Source organism: Coturnix japonica, chromosome 7, assembly GCF_054131305.1.
Source record: "Coturnix japonica strain WE chromosome 7, WE-NBRP24, whole genome shotgun sequence".
In the NCBI taxonomy this organism is placed as follows: domain Eukaryota; kingdom Metazoa; phylum Chordata; class Aves; order Galliformes; family Phasianidae; genus Coturnix; species Coturnix japonica.
Window position 1 is genome coordinate 19,766,417 of NC_140669.1, and position 13,064 is coordinate 19,779,480.

At 37.4% G+C, this 13,064-nt stretch overlaps 1 protein-coding gene across 29 annotated transcripts in view; it reads left to right on the top strand.

Moving 5' to 3' along the window:
- The window catches only part of OSBPL6 (oxysterol binding protein like 6), an 83,253-nt gene that overhangs the window by 23,229 nt on the left and 46,960 nt on the right, over positions 1 to 13,064 (top strand). The window lies entirely within an intron of this gene.

Consider the following 13,064-nt stretch of genomic DNA (forward strand, 5'->3'; position numbering starts at 1 on the left):
TAGAAGTACCTTTCTAGGCCATGACAAAGCCTAATGTTCAGTTACAGCTTCCCCAATACTGAAGAAATCTTCATCTTAGTGTTGCCCTGTGCATGTGGCGTTGTTACACACTCTGACTTTACATTCCTGTGCTGTGGAAGAAAGACTATATTTAGAAGTAGTCAGTTAATAACAGCATCTCTAATGTAGGGCATATAGTATGTTAGGGAAATACCCAACTGAAATGTGACATAATTATTTAAAAATACCTATCTCTATATATATATTTATATATATTAGATCCCTTTTTATTTTCTTGAGTCTGGCAAAAAGAAATGTATGTGCATGCTTGTTTTTCTGTAGTCTGTGTTCTAAATGCCATCATTTCCTTCTGCCCTGATAAAGTAAAACACTTTGGAACTGTGCTTGTGAAAACATGTATATAATGAGTTCGGGGCAGTAGGTTTCAGTGTCCTTGCAAATCAATTCATAGTTTGAGATGTCTGGAGTTACCATTCAAGTTTATTTGGAAATGTTAGTTGCACAGATCAATGTTTAGTTGGTTGAGATTGTTTTGGTTGAAATCTATGAAATGTATTAATATAACTATTGCAAAACTAATGTCTCCTTGCAGCACAAAATACAGATGTTGGTTCAGTTGTCCTATATATTTCCTTTCGGTGGAGATTGAGATGGGTGATAGAAAGTAAAGGAAACAACCACAGGTGAGGGTGTTCAGTAGAAAGCAAATGACAGATATTCAGTGAGATGCTCATGCCCTGTTCTGAAACTTTGTGGGAGCGCTGAGGCAAAGGTTCCAGAAGTTGAGAAATCAGAGGAGTCTGGAGAGAATGTTATGACAAATCTAACATCTATTTCTATTTATTATTATTTATTTCCAGCACAATGCTGGGGTTGCAGTTGGTCACTTACAAATCAGATATACGTCAGCATTGGATAAACACGTAGGAAGGCTTTTTTTAATGATACATTTTCAGCTGTTGCTGTAGGGCCTTAGGAAATTGCTTTTTTCATTTGTCTCCCTGTTACACAAATTGGAAATGCTTCGCATTGTTGCAAACTATTTGTGGACTTGAGTGCAAAGCTGCTGCCTTTTATTGTCCCTCAAATGCTCCCTGATTGTAAAAGATTCTGGTAGGTTGCTGCAAACGCGAGAAAATGAACTGGGTCCATATTCTACTAGGTTTTGTTTGGGACAGAATGTTGCAGGCTGGTTGGTTCTGTGCTGAGAGTATTTGGCACTTCTACAGCCATGCATTGGGTTACTGGCACACAAACCACCCTGTCTATACAGGATAGCAAGCATTTTACTCAGGCTGTTAGATATGGCAGCTGCATGGTAATTTTTGAGATTTCTTTTGGTGCTTCTTCCAGTACGTAGAAAATTTTACACCTTTGAAGTACTTCTAAGCCTGTTTTTCCTTTATGATCCCCTCACAGAATTATGAGCCATTTTTCTTCTGGTGCAGGCTGCTCGGAATCTCAGGAACTGCTGCACAAGATTAGAATACTGCAAAGTCATGCTGCCTTCGTCCTCTTTGCAGATGCAGCTTGGCTTGTAGTTGCTTTCTGGTCAGAAGGCAAAGGTCTAATTTACAGTTATTTGCTACTTGCTAAATTTAGGTTGGACTGCTTTTCTTGCTTTTTTTTTTTCTTTCTTTTGTTTGACACAGAGGTGAGGCATTTTACAGCTTGTTTAGGATTTTTTTTTTTTTCTTTCTAAATTGCTCAGTTAAAAACAGGGTTCTCCAAACTATATTTTGGAAATGAGCTCTCTTCTCGTGGTGTGTTTGTAGGCCCATTACACAAGGGCCAATATTAAAAGATGCTTTTCCAGTCGGGATCCTTAGTGTTGACTTACTGTAACCAATGAGTATGAAAATTTCTCAGTGCCCCTTAGTTCTAATGGGCTGCTCTGCCATGTGAGCACTTTACATGAGCCCTTCAGCCAGCACTTCTGATACCAAACAGAAAACATGTGTGCAGCATTGCCACCAGAGGCTGGGGAAACCTAATGACCATCCTTGCAAACATCCTTGCTGTTGGCTATCCCTGCAGTTCCTCTGGGATTTTTGGAGAGACTCCAGCAGCAGCTCCCTACTTGAATGTTTTTCCTATGTGGTTAATTTTGCCTATTTACAAGTATGCAAGTATTTTATTGCTTTTTTTTTTTTTTTTTTTCCTATTTAAAGTATGACAAAATGAGTTGGCAATGGAAAGACTGGTAGGTAACTGTTTTATGCGCCATGTATAGCAAAAGGACATACAGCAGTGCATGGTGTGGTGTCAGCCAGAATGTGTGGATGGAAATGACCCCTAATCCTGTTCAAGATGGCATGGCCATTCAGGGAAAGTGCTTTTGCTGAAATGTTCCTTTTCTTGGCAACATCTGAACTTGCAGATGAGGGGACATCAGATTAATCTTTAGTCAGGAAGATTAAACAGGAGAGCAGTAAACAAGTATTTCATTTCAAATGCAATGAACCATTTAAAGTTGTTTTTGTGTGGTTTTTTTAAAGTATTTTAATACTTTTTTTGGTGCAGTATGTGTTTAAAATATATATGTAATGACAAACTAGCCATAATTCTATTTCTGCAGATATTTTTTACACCTTCAATGTCTCCTAACTTTCTACTTCTATTTGCGGTTCTTTGATAAAGAGATTAATAGTATTTATATCACAACAGCAACAAAAAAATGAAATCACTTTTTCATTAGCAAAAAGCAGGAACATTGCCAACTGCTTGATTCTGACATACTCATCTTTCCATGGGCCAAAATGGCAACAGGTTTAGGCTTCCACTGTAGACCAGTGGAACTTGGTTAATCCTGTGTTATGTCACATGCAGGAAATATTGAGTTTTTTGAGTTAGGAGAAAGCTATGTAGTTCATTGCTATGTTACATGGCTTTTTACGCATTTCCGTGCATTTGATATAACAGTAACTATTATAAAGCAGAAAACAGAAGAGACCAAACGGTCAAGAAATTGTTACTTTGCTGATGTTCCTAAGCATTAAAGAGTGTGGTGTTATTGTAGAACACACCAAGTTTTCAGCTATATCACAGAATCGTAGGGGGTGGAAGGGACCTCAAGAGATTGAGTCCAAACCCCCTGCCAAAGCAGGTTCACCAGGTTGCACCTGTAGGCATCCAAGCGGGACTAGAATATCTCCAGAGAAGGAGACTCCACAACCACCCTGGGCAGCCTGTTCCAGTGCTCTGTCACCCTCACTGTAAAGATGCTCTTGTGCACATTCATGCAGAACTTCCTTTGTTCCATCTTATGTCCATTTCCCCTTGTCCTGTCTCCTCGTACCACTGAAAAGAGACTGGCCTCACCACTATGGCCCCCACACCTCAGATATTTATAAACCCGGATTAGATCCCCTCTCAGTCATCTTTTCTCAAGGCTAATTTGATTTGAAGCAGAATATTTCTTGTAAGTTCTTTCTGGATGCTACCTGCATCTTGCATTTCCTTTATGGATTGGGCGAGGTGTGATGATTGATGAGAAGATGTTGCATGGCTCATGGTTGATGGTTCATCCCTGGCCAGCTGATTGGAGGGAGATGGTCAGGACTACCCAACAGCTCTCTTCCAGTACTGTACATTAACTTAATCAGTTTCTTCAAGACTTTCTTTTTTGCTGGGAAGGATGTTAGGGCCTGTCAGAAGCTAGAATGCTGAAGTGTGGTCTGGATAACTGAACTTTGTGTTGGACTGCTCATGGTTGGTTAGCAGCTGACTGACTTGAGGCACTTGTGTGAGCTCAGGAAAAAAAATGGAAGTAATTTTTTTCTGCAATAATCCATGCACCTACTTTCATCCACAGAAACTAATTTTCCCAGGTTTTCTCCTTCCAACTTCTGTGATGCATGCCAAACTTTGCTATGGGTTTCTCTCTGAAAGGTCCCTAATGGCATCTACTTCCACAAACCTGAAGTATGAAGCAGTGGCATTTACAGATGGAAGAGCAATGTATCATCTTATGTGGGACCTATTTTTAAAAAGTTTAAATTCACCTTATATCATCTGAGTGGTTTTAAAATTGTTTATCAAGTGTTCTTATCACCATACATAAATGTACCTTTGAAGTTACAATGGTTCCTTTAAAAAAAAATTGTATTTCTTCTGTTCTAAGAAACTGCTAGATCAAGCTTAAATTAGTAACTGAATATGGAACACTTTTGTGGTGGTTTTAGTTAAGTATATTTCGTAAATTGTAACAAATACTATCCTTGTATTTGTTGATAGCATTGATAGTTACTTGCTGACAACATTAGCAAGTTAGATGCAACTCTGAAAAATGTTTTGGTTTTTTTTTTAATTTCTAAAAGAAATAAATCTGTTTTTTACTGATGAAACTGAATGATTATCCTGGACCTCTTTAAAATTGTATTGAAATTAGAAATTAGGCAGTTTGATTTTTTCTCCTGAGATCAGTCTGGGAGTCTTGCATTTGGACACAAAAGAAAATGTGTTAGGTCTCGGTAAATATTCGTCTAGGGCACAATGACAAACAGTGTTGTGTATAATTGGCAGACACTTTCCATTTAGAGGTTTGAATGGAACTGTTATTTCAGATCATTAATGTGGACTTTGTGAGAATTGATGGCAACATGCAAACTCTGCATCTGCTGTGGCTGGTTTGACTCCATTCTAAAATTAAACTCCTTAAAATGCTTTTGAAAGCTACAGATGAAAAGCATTGTTTTGGTTGCTGATATTGTTGCTGGTGTTACTTTAAGCCTTACAAAACTTTTTTTGTGTAAAGAAGCAGCTCTTCCATGTAAAAGCCAGGTTTTATTAAAAGTCCCTTGGTCACAGTTTGAATTTTTTTAAAGGACAAATGGTGTGCATGTAGTTAATGCAGGGAAATTATTTGTGGTTGCTCTCTGCCACTGGATGATGTTATATAACATATTTCTAATATGAACTAATCTGCAAAATTTCCATGACTCGATTTATGTTAGGTTGGCCACAGTAGTCTTTTCTAATTTTATAACCTATGTGTAATTGGTAGGTATTTGAAGTAGTTTTCTATTATAATATTTTTTTGAAATTGGTAGCTAGTGGACAACATACAGCCTTTCCATGATGAGAATATTCCAGGAGTGTAGAGGTATTTTCTATGTGAATGGTGCCTGAGGGCATTTTATTCCCATATTAGATCAATCTTCATATGCAGGCGGAAGCAATTTAGTGTAGTGTAATTTCAACTGAAATTACTAATAATGTTGGAGGTAGAGTTCCTGTTATAGCAGTTGTTACTTTTGAGTGTTTTGTCACTATGTTTTTTGTCAGTGTAGTTGAGTGTTTATTATTGTTTCAAAAGCAGAAAGAACTAAGCGTGTTTAACTATTGATGTGTGCTGGGCTTTATAACAGTGTGATGATAGAGAATATTCTGCCTTCCATTATGGAAGAGTCAGGAGAATTCTATAAAGAGGGAAGTTTTTTGTGATTTCTTTTGTGACTGATTTCATCTGTCAGGAAGCTACTTTTGAGCAACTCACTTGTTCCTGAGTTTGTTTGAATTTCCAGTCAATGTATTTTGAAGTTTGCAGAAGCTTCAAAAGCAATTATTCCATTTCAGGATATTTTCAGCCTCACCATGGGTCCTAATAGTTTTGTGAAGTGCTGAAGATGTTTTTGATACTGTATTGGCATAACCTATAACAGTTCATTTTTTCCTTTCTGTTTTTCTATTGAAATCCTTGCTGAATTAGTCGTAAAGAAATTCAGGTACTAATGAGATAAAGATGTCCCTTCCATGAACTTTTTGCTTTAAATGTGTGTCAGTAAGATATATGTGTGTGTGTGTATATATATATATATGTATGTATTTTAAGTACTAAGAAATTCAAATATTAGCACAACAAATATACAAATATTGGAATGTATATTTATCTAGCCTTTAAGATCAACTAATGTTGATTCATATAAAAGATCAGATACAGTAAATGCCTAGAGGCATGCGAAGATAAAATTGTAGTACTTCAAATGGAGAGATTATTAGAGTGCACCAAAGAGAAGGATTAAGAGAGAATTTTATTCCTTTTAGTTTCTTTCTCTGTTTTTCTTTTCGTGGTTTGATCTGTGTGTATGACCTAGCCTGACCTCACACCAAGGAATAGAGGAATCAGACTTCTCTGGATTAAATTGTTCTTCCAAATTAGTGATGTTGCAGCTTGGAAGCATATAGAAAATATTGAAAACAAAATTGAAAAAGTGTATCCTTCTTGATCTAAAAATGCCTGATTAACACCTATTGTAATTTTCAGTGTATTTTATTAGTGATTATTTTTCTGTTATATATCTTTGCCTTATTTCTAACCTGCATATATTTAGTTCCGTCCCCTACCTTCTTTTTTGGTCCCTCTAGATTTTAATAAACCTTCTGTGAAGAATTTTACTAACAGTTTTTCCCTATGTAGTGGGCTAAAGATTGTCATGCAAGGACCCTTCAATCTTCTCTTTGACAAAATATATTGATCTCTGTAAACTATTTCAGTAATTAGCAGCAGTATTTGTCATTCCTGTCGTCATGCTCATGGTTCTCTCTTGAACTGATTTGTGATTGTTTTTGAGATGTTGGCAGCAGAGCTGGACACAGTGATTTAGTAGCAGTCACAGAGGTAATTCAGCCTCGTCCTTCTTGATGTTTCCCAGTTTATACATAACCTACTAACTGTATTATCCTGTGCAGCTCTGATCACCTGTGATACATTTGATGATACACAGTTCAAAATTCAATTTTTACCTTGTTTTGAGACTTAGAAATCCAAATTTTGTGTGGTAGATTAGAAACATGCAGCAAAAATGTAAAGGTGATGAGGCAGTGGAAATACAACATGCAGATAAATGAGAGGTTTATAAAACATGGATGGTAAAGTGCACCCAGACATGAATTTCAAGCACCACAAGCGTGTATCGCTCACCTACGCTCTGGCGGCTCAGAAGCATTTTGCTTAACATGTTTGTAGTTCTTTCATAAAGGAAGTCAAGCTCTTTGCTTGAGATAACTGCCCAATTGAAAATTGTGTTTAAAAGCAAAAAGTGTCTTTCACCTTCTAAAGTGTTCTTGCTTTGGCTAATTTGCATGGAATTTAAAATTTAAAAATATAATAAAATCAGAAATCATTACTAAAATAAATTATTGTTGCTCACTATTTATTTCCGTCCATTTATTGATGAGATTTTTTTTAAAGAAAGAATTCATTGAAAACTGCGTTTTTATCTATAAAAAGTGCAGAGTACATGAAAGCATTTTCTGAGTTTTGCTTACAAATTTCAGTCTCTTTCAATGTTAATATAAAAAGCCTAAAAAAAAAATTAATTCCTTGATAATTTTCCATAGGAACAAAAATCCTTCAATACGTTTTGTTTAAAAATGAGATGGAAGGATGGGACAGTGTGTGGCATTTTTGTTTTTTCTGATGTTTTTTAAAGAGTGCTCGAATCATATCAAAAGGATTATAATATGTAGCATTTAATTTTTCCTGTTTTTATCGAACTGGGATATGGTGCACTGTGTTTATGTATTTCTATGTATAAATACGTGCTTAAAACTCTGCTCACAGCAGTCTATTACAAACATAGAGAACACAGGTCAATATGTTGCCTTTGTATCATGCCAGAAATTTCAATGCCATGCAAATCAATATTCTATTATATTGACAGCCTGAGAAATGAAAAACAACAGAAGTCCTAATGATAATCCTATAGTCATTTCAGCTATTGAAGCAATCCTCAGAGGCTGGGTATGAGGTGAAGGCATATTTTGAAATTATCTTCAAAGCTGGGGGTTTGGAATGCTGAAATGCCACTAATTGCCATGTTTACTTCAGGGAATTGAGGAGGGTGGAAAATGCTTAATTGTGTCGGCAAGCAGAAAATAGGAAAGGCAGATGCCATACTGACCTCTTCTTGTCTGCATCTGGTTATCTGTTGTTTGACCTCATCCATCTATTTAATGAAGTCTGTCAAAATGGTGTATTTTACTGACATATGCATGCAAGTACCACTCTGAAAAAAATTATATGTTGGTGTTAAATCATACCAGGTGTGAGGTGCTGGGAGAGCAAGTGCCATTAGAGAATGGCATTAAAGTAAGAACATCTAAGAGAGAGATGGTTGCTGGTGGAGCAGTGTGGTATAAGTGTTTTAAGTGAGAGAGACTATGAAAGCAAGCAGAACTCCATATAAAACATACAAAAACTCCAGTGATCCTTCACAGTAAGACATTCCCAAAACCTGAGGACACTCAATAAGAACAGTCACCAATTGGGAAATGCCATGTTAATTCATTTTAATTTTTACATAATTCTTTCAATGTATACTTATTGAGAGGATGTCAAATGTAGAGCTGTGAAACGTAGCTGCTATGGAATTTTTAGCATTTTTCCATTACTTTGGCTGCATTCCTGAGTATCAGTCAAGAAGAGGTGGTACTGTAATTAAGAGCAGTAGTACAGGTTTAGGCTTTATGCTTAAACATTGTACCTTGGCCAATTAAAATTGTGATCTAGGAAGAGTTTGCAGGAAATCACATGTGAAAATGGGTAGTAACTGCTTTTGTCTGGCGTCAGGAAACTAGATGTTCATTTCCTATTTGGTCCTCAAATGGGCAACTTTTAAATTACTTGAATGAGCTGATGGAATTCTAGCCATATGAATTCTAATAACTTCTGTCTTAAAAAGCACATAGTGCAAAATGACTTCTAACTTCTCTTGTAGCACTTCATTTGTGCCTGCTCACAAATATTGCACCTAAAAATGACCAGTGTTCCCTTAGATCAGCAGCGTTGTGTTAATAACTATCTGAAGTTTAAAATTCACTAGTCAGAAAGTCAGGATGTGATTTATTTTTTTTTGTTTTTTATAACTAAGCTGAATATTAGCCTTGAAAGTTATTACTGGAGCATTTCTGCTATTGAAACTGTACTTTAAAAAAAGGGGGTGGGGGGGTGGGAAAGTGATTTTAAATAATAGGGATTACTGAATTTCTGGATTAAAAAGTCATGCTTTTTCTTTTTTCCCCCCATTCTGTAAACATGCAAAATTCTGTCAGTTATTCTCCTGAATCCAGAATTGGATCATTATGATTTCTGACAGAACCTGTAAGTAAAACATATCTAAAAATTAGTTGGGTGAAACTATTTCCTAAAAAGTGATAATCTGAAGGGATAATTCTGTTAGGAAAGTAGTAGAGGTTTTGTTTTTTTTATTTTAAATGAAACATTTTTAACAGGACATTGAAATGCAGCAAACCCCGAATTCCGAACAGCTATTTCTGATGTTATCAGAAGCAACAATGTTTCTGCAGTGATGGCAGTCTGGTGACAATCCTTTGCCAGATGGGTGAATGGGAGCTGCAAGATCTGACAGTAATTTTTGCTCAGTGTTTGGCTAAAGATCAATAGTTTGTATACTAAGCAGTAGCATAGGCTCTATCTTCAGGTTATCTCTGCTTAATGCCAAAGCCAGCTGTTAAATTCTCATCTACAGAATTGTTTGCTAGATTACTTCTGCGGTCTGTTTGCTCATCTATCAACTTCTTTGAGCTGAATCGATCAGATTTTATGTTGTTTTTTCATTCTCTGTTGCTGTATGCATGGGGCATGCTTCAGAGCTTGTCTCACCCAGCTGAATCATAAATGCTCATGTGGCTGATTCTCATATAGGGGCTGTAAAGTGATTGATTTGCAGTTTTATAGAGAGAGGGGAAGAGAGAAAAATGGCTTATTTCCCATTAACGGTCTATGAAATTGCTACAGTGTTGAGATAAATTATTTCTATTACATTCTTGTGTTTGCAGCAGGAGTGTGGTTAGGATTTTCCTGCATAGAAATCAGTGGTCAGGGGGATGTGCTGTTGTGCATCCCTCATAATGTGGCCACAGGGGTAGCCCGATGCTGGAGTACAGAGTAAGCTGTTCTATGCACAGAACCTTCTCTATGAAAAACCCCATGTCAACACATTGGTGTGAAGATGCTTTGGTTGGAGGAATGCCAGCAACATCTGCATATTTTTAGTTCACTTATGTTCAGAGGCAGTGTTCTCAAATTATGCCAATAGTGCATAGGTTATTAAACCATCTATAAGACATTCTGGGCATTCTAGCAGAAAAGAATCAATCAGACAACACAAAGAGCCAGTGAGAAACAACAGTGTGTTTGTGGAAGAAGTCTGTTTTTTGAATTAAGATTTCATTTGGAGTACCCATTGAAAACTTCCATTAATGTGAGGTGCAGGTTTATTCATAGCTCTATATCTGTGCAAGTCATCTATCTGTACTTTTTTTTTTTCCTACCAGCCTCCATATCTAATACTAGACCACACTGCCCAGGGCCCCATCCAACCTGGCCTTGAATGCCTGCAAGGATGTGGCATCCACAACCTTTTTGGGCAAGATCCTAACAGTGTTAATTTTTAATGTTCAGTTTTATTTATTTTATTTTTATTTTTTTGAAATATTGTAGAACTATTCTACCACAGTACTATGTAGCTTGTCTGTGTTTCCAGTGAAACCAATAGCAAAATTGCTGGTGATAGATGTGGGGAAAAAGTGAAAAATGCCTTGGAAGCGTTAGTTTCATTTTGGTAAATTGAATTGGTGCACCAAAAATTAGATTTATAATTGTTTGCTTCAATCTTAGTTACAGAGAGACAAGCATCTCTTTAAATCAGTTTCACTATATCTGTTCCTTCTTCCATGCTCTGTAAAAGATGTATTACCCAAATTTTAAGCCCAAATTGGAAGATATTCTCTTAGCAATGGAGAAAAACAGAATCCAAATTCAATGTGCAGAAACCTCAGTGCTAGCTTTTGCTAATTCACATTAATATTATTGTTGTGCTTATAGGTTAATTCCCTTCCCAAATGCTGTTCATTTATTCCTTAGAGCCAAATGTACAGAAATGAGCAGGGAAAGCCAACATCTTTCATCTATGAAGATAAAGTTCAGTGCTTTTTAGTGAATTGTATTTTCTTGAGAAAATTCAATTTGACCTGATGCTGAATGTTTAAAAATGTTTAGTATTTGTCTTGCTGCATACAAATGATATAAAAATGCTAGATTCACAGTAGTGCCATTGTATGTGAACCTTATTTTTAACCAAATGCAAATGGAAGTCTGCAAACAGGAGTGGCAAAATGTGAAAAACTACAGCAGCTCTGGAAGTTGGCTTTGTTTTGGTGTGTGTGTCTGTGTGTGTGTTTGAGGCTGCAGGGTAGCTGAGCAGGGTGCAGAAGATGACTCAGAGCGGGAGCATAGGGGAGCCCAGTTCTGCTGTGCCTGGGGACTTGGCTGTAGAGTCAGCCAACTTCAGTGAAACAACTGGCGGCTGGGTCTGTGCCTGCAGCCCCAGGTGGAGTTCTGTTGCCTGATTAACCAGCAAGCCTTGGCTGGACCAGGGGAAGCTTGCTGGACGGTAGGGAGGTCCTGGGATCAGCTACACAAGCATTTCTCCTGGAGCTCTTTAGTCTATCCTTGCTGACTCTACTGCTAGGCCTGTCACAGAGGACTTTAGGTCATTTGCTTAGAGTGGCAAAACTAAGTACAAACTGGAAATACCTTCTGTTACTAGTAATACCATTTTACATTTAATAAGTCAGTTAAATTGTTAGTGAGCCCTAGTGACTTCCTGTAACCTCTGTCTTGTAGATGGATGGAACAGATCCAGCATATTTTTTAGTCTGTCTCTTCCAGCAGGAGTGTTTCAACCAGAGAGGAACAGGAAGATTGTAAAGTTATTCATGTTGTATGGGCTGGTGAAATAGCCAGGCCCTCCTAGCTGTGCTATTGGCATTCTGTGCAGGCTCTGACGGTGTTGTACAGCGTCTGTAATGCTGCAGGAGACTCCTTAATGGAGATGAAAATTCATCCATAGGATGTGGATGAGTTTCATGTTTGCGAAAGTACTGACAAAATAATAAATTGAGGTTATTTCACTTTCCACAGTACAGTAAGCAGAGGTGTTATATATTTTTCATTTTAAAGAGACTTGTTTGTTAGACACTATTTCTGTTGAAGACTTACAAAAGACCCATGATACTGCTCAGATTCTGCTCTTGAACAATGTGAATTTTTCAGTGCTGCCAAAAACCAGATGACAACATGAAGTCTGTCACAAGTCATCATAGAACTTCACTCCAGCAGAAGAGTGTTTGTTAGAGTGTAGTATTCTGAAACTGCTGGCTGCAAGATGAAATGCAATTATTTAGCTGTCTCATCTGGGTTTAGGAAGAAGTCTTGCATGGGCATCTGTTGTGTCTGGAAAAGTTAAAGCTGTGTCTTCAGCATGTCATAATTTCTTGAGCCCATGATCGTTTCTGAGCATTGGTTAATGTGTTTTGTCCTGATGTCATTAAGTATGGTACTTGACAGCATGTTTCTCCACACCCATCTAAAGCCAGCTGTGCTGGGCAGACTCTTGGTGTGCTGTCACAACAGCATTTGTAGAAGGGTGTTGTGTTTCCTAATTAGGTAAAGAGCAATGGAGAAGATGGATGATAGTTTCAAGCAGAGGGCATCATTCCAGGGAATGCTTTTATCTAAGGCTGGTTAGCTGCTCAGTGGGATGGGAGGAGGAGGTAGGATGGAAAAGCATATGGAGCGAAATGAAGGTGGAGAGATTGCTGTTGTGGGCAAAGCAGACTCAGCCTGGGGAAAATGGGGGCAAACTTATTGGTAGATAAAATATCGTTAGATTGAAAGGAATCAAAGTCATGAAACCAGGACCTTTCCAGAGAATGGATGGTAGGTTGTGGTCAGTACAGAAGTTTTCCCTGCCACTCTTTCCTCCTAATGTTTTTTTTCAGCTTGATATAGGTTCCCATACTTTAGGAATATCTATCTTGGGTGTGGCTACTGAGGAGGTACTTGATAGTGTTGTGATATCATGCAATGCGAGTTATTTGCCCTTTGAAGTAGGTTGTAAAACTTTATGTGAGAATGGCTGTGAATTGCCTAAGCCTTTCCCTTGAGGCTTCTTGAGATAACATATGCATTATTCCTGTGAGAATGTGTTTGTATTGATTAGAATAAGGAAAGGAAG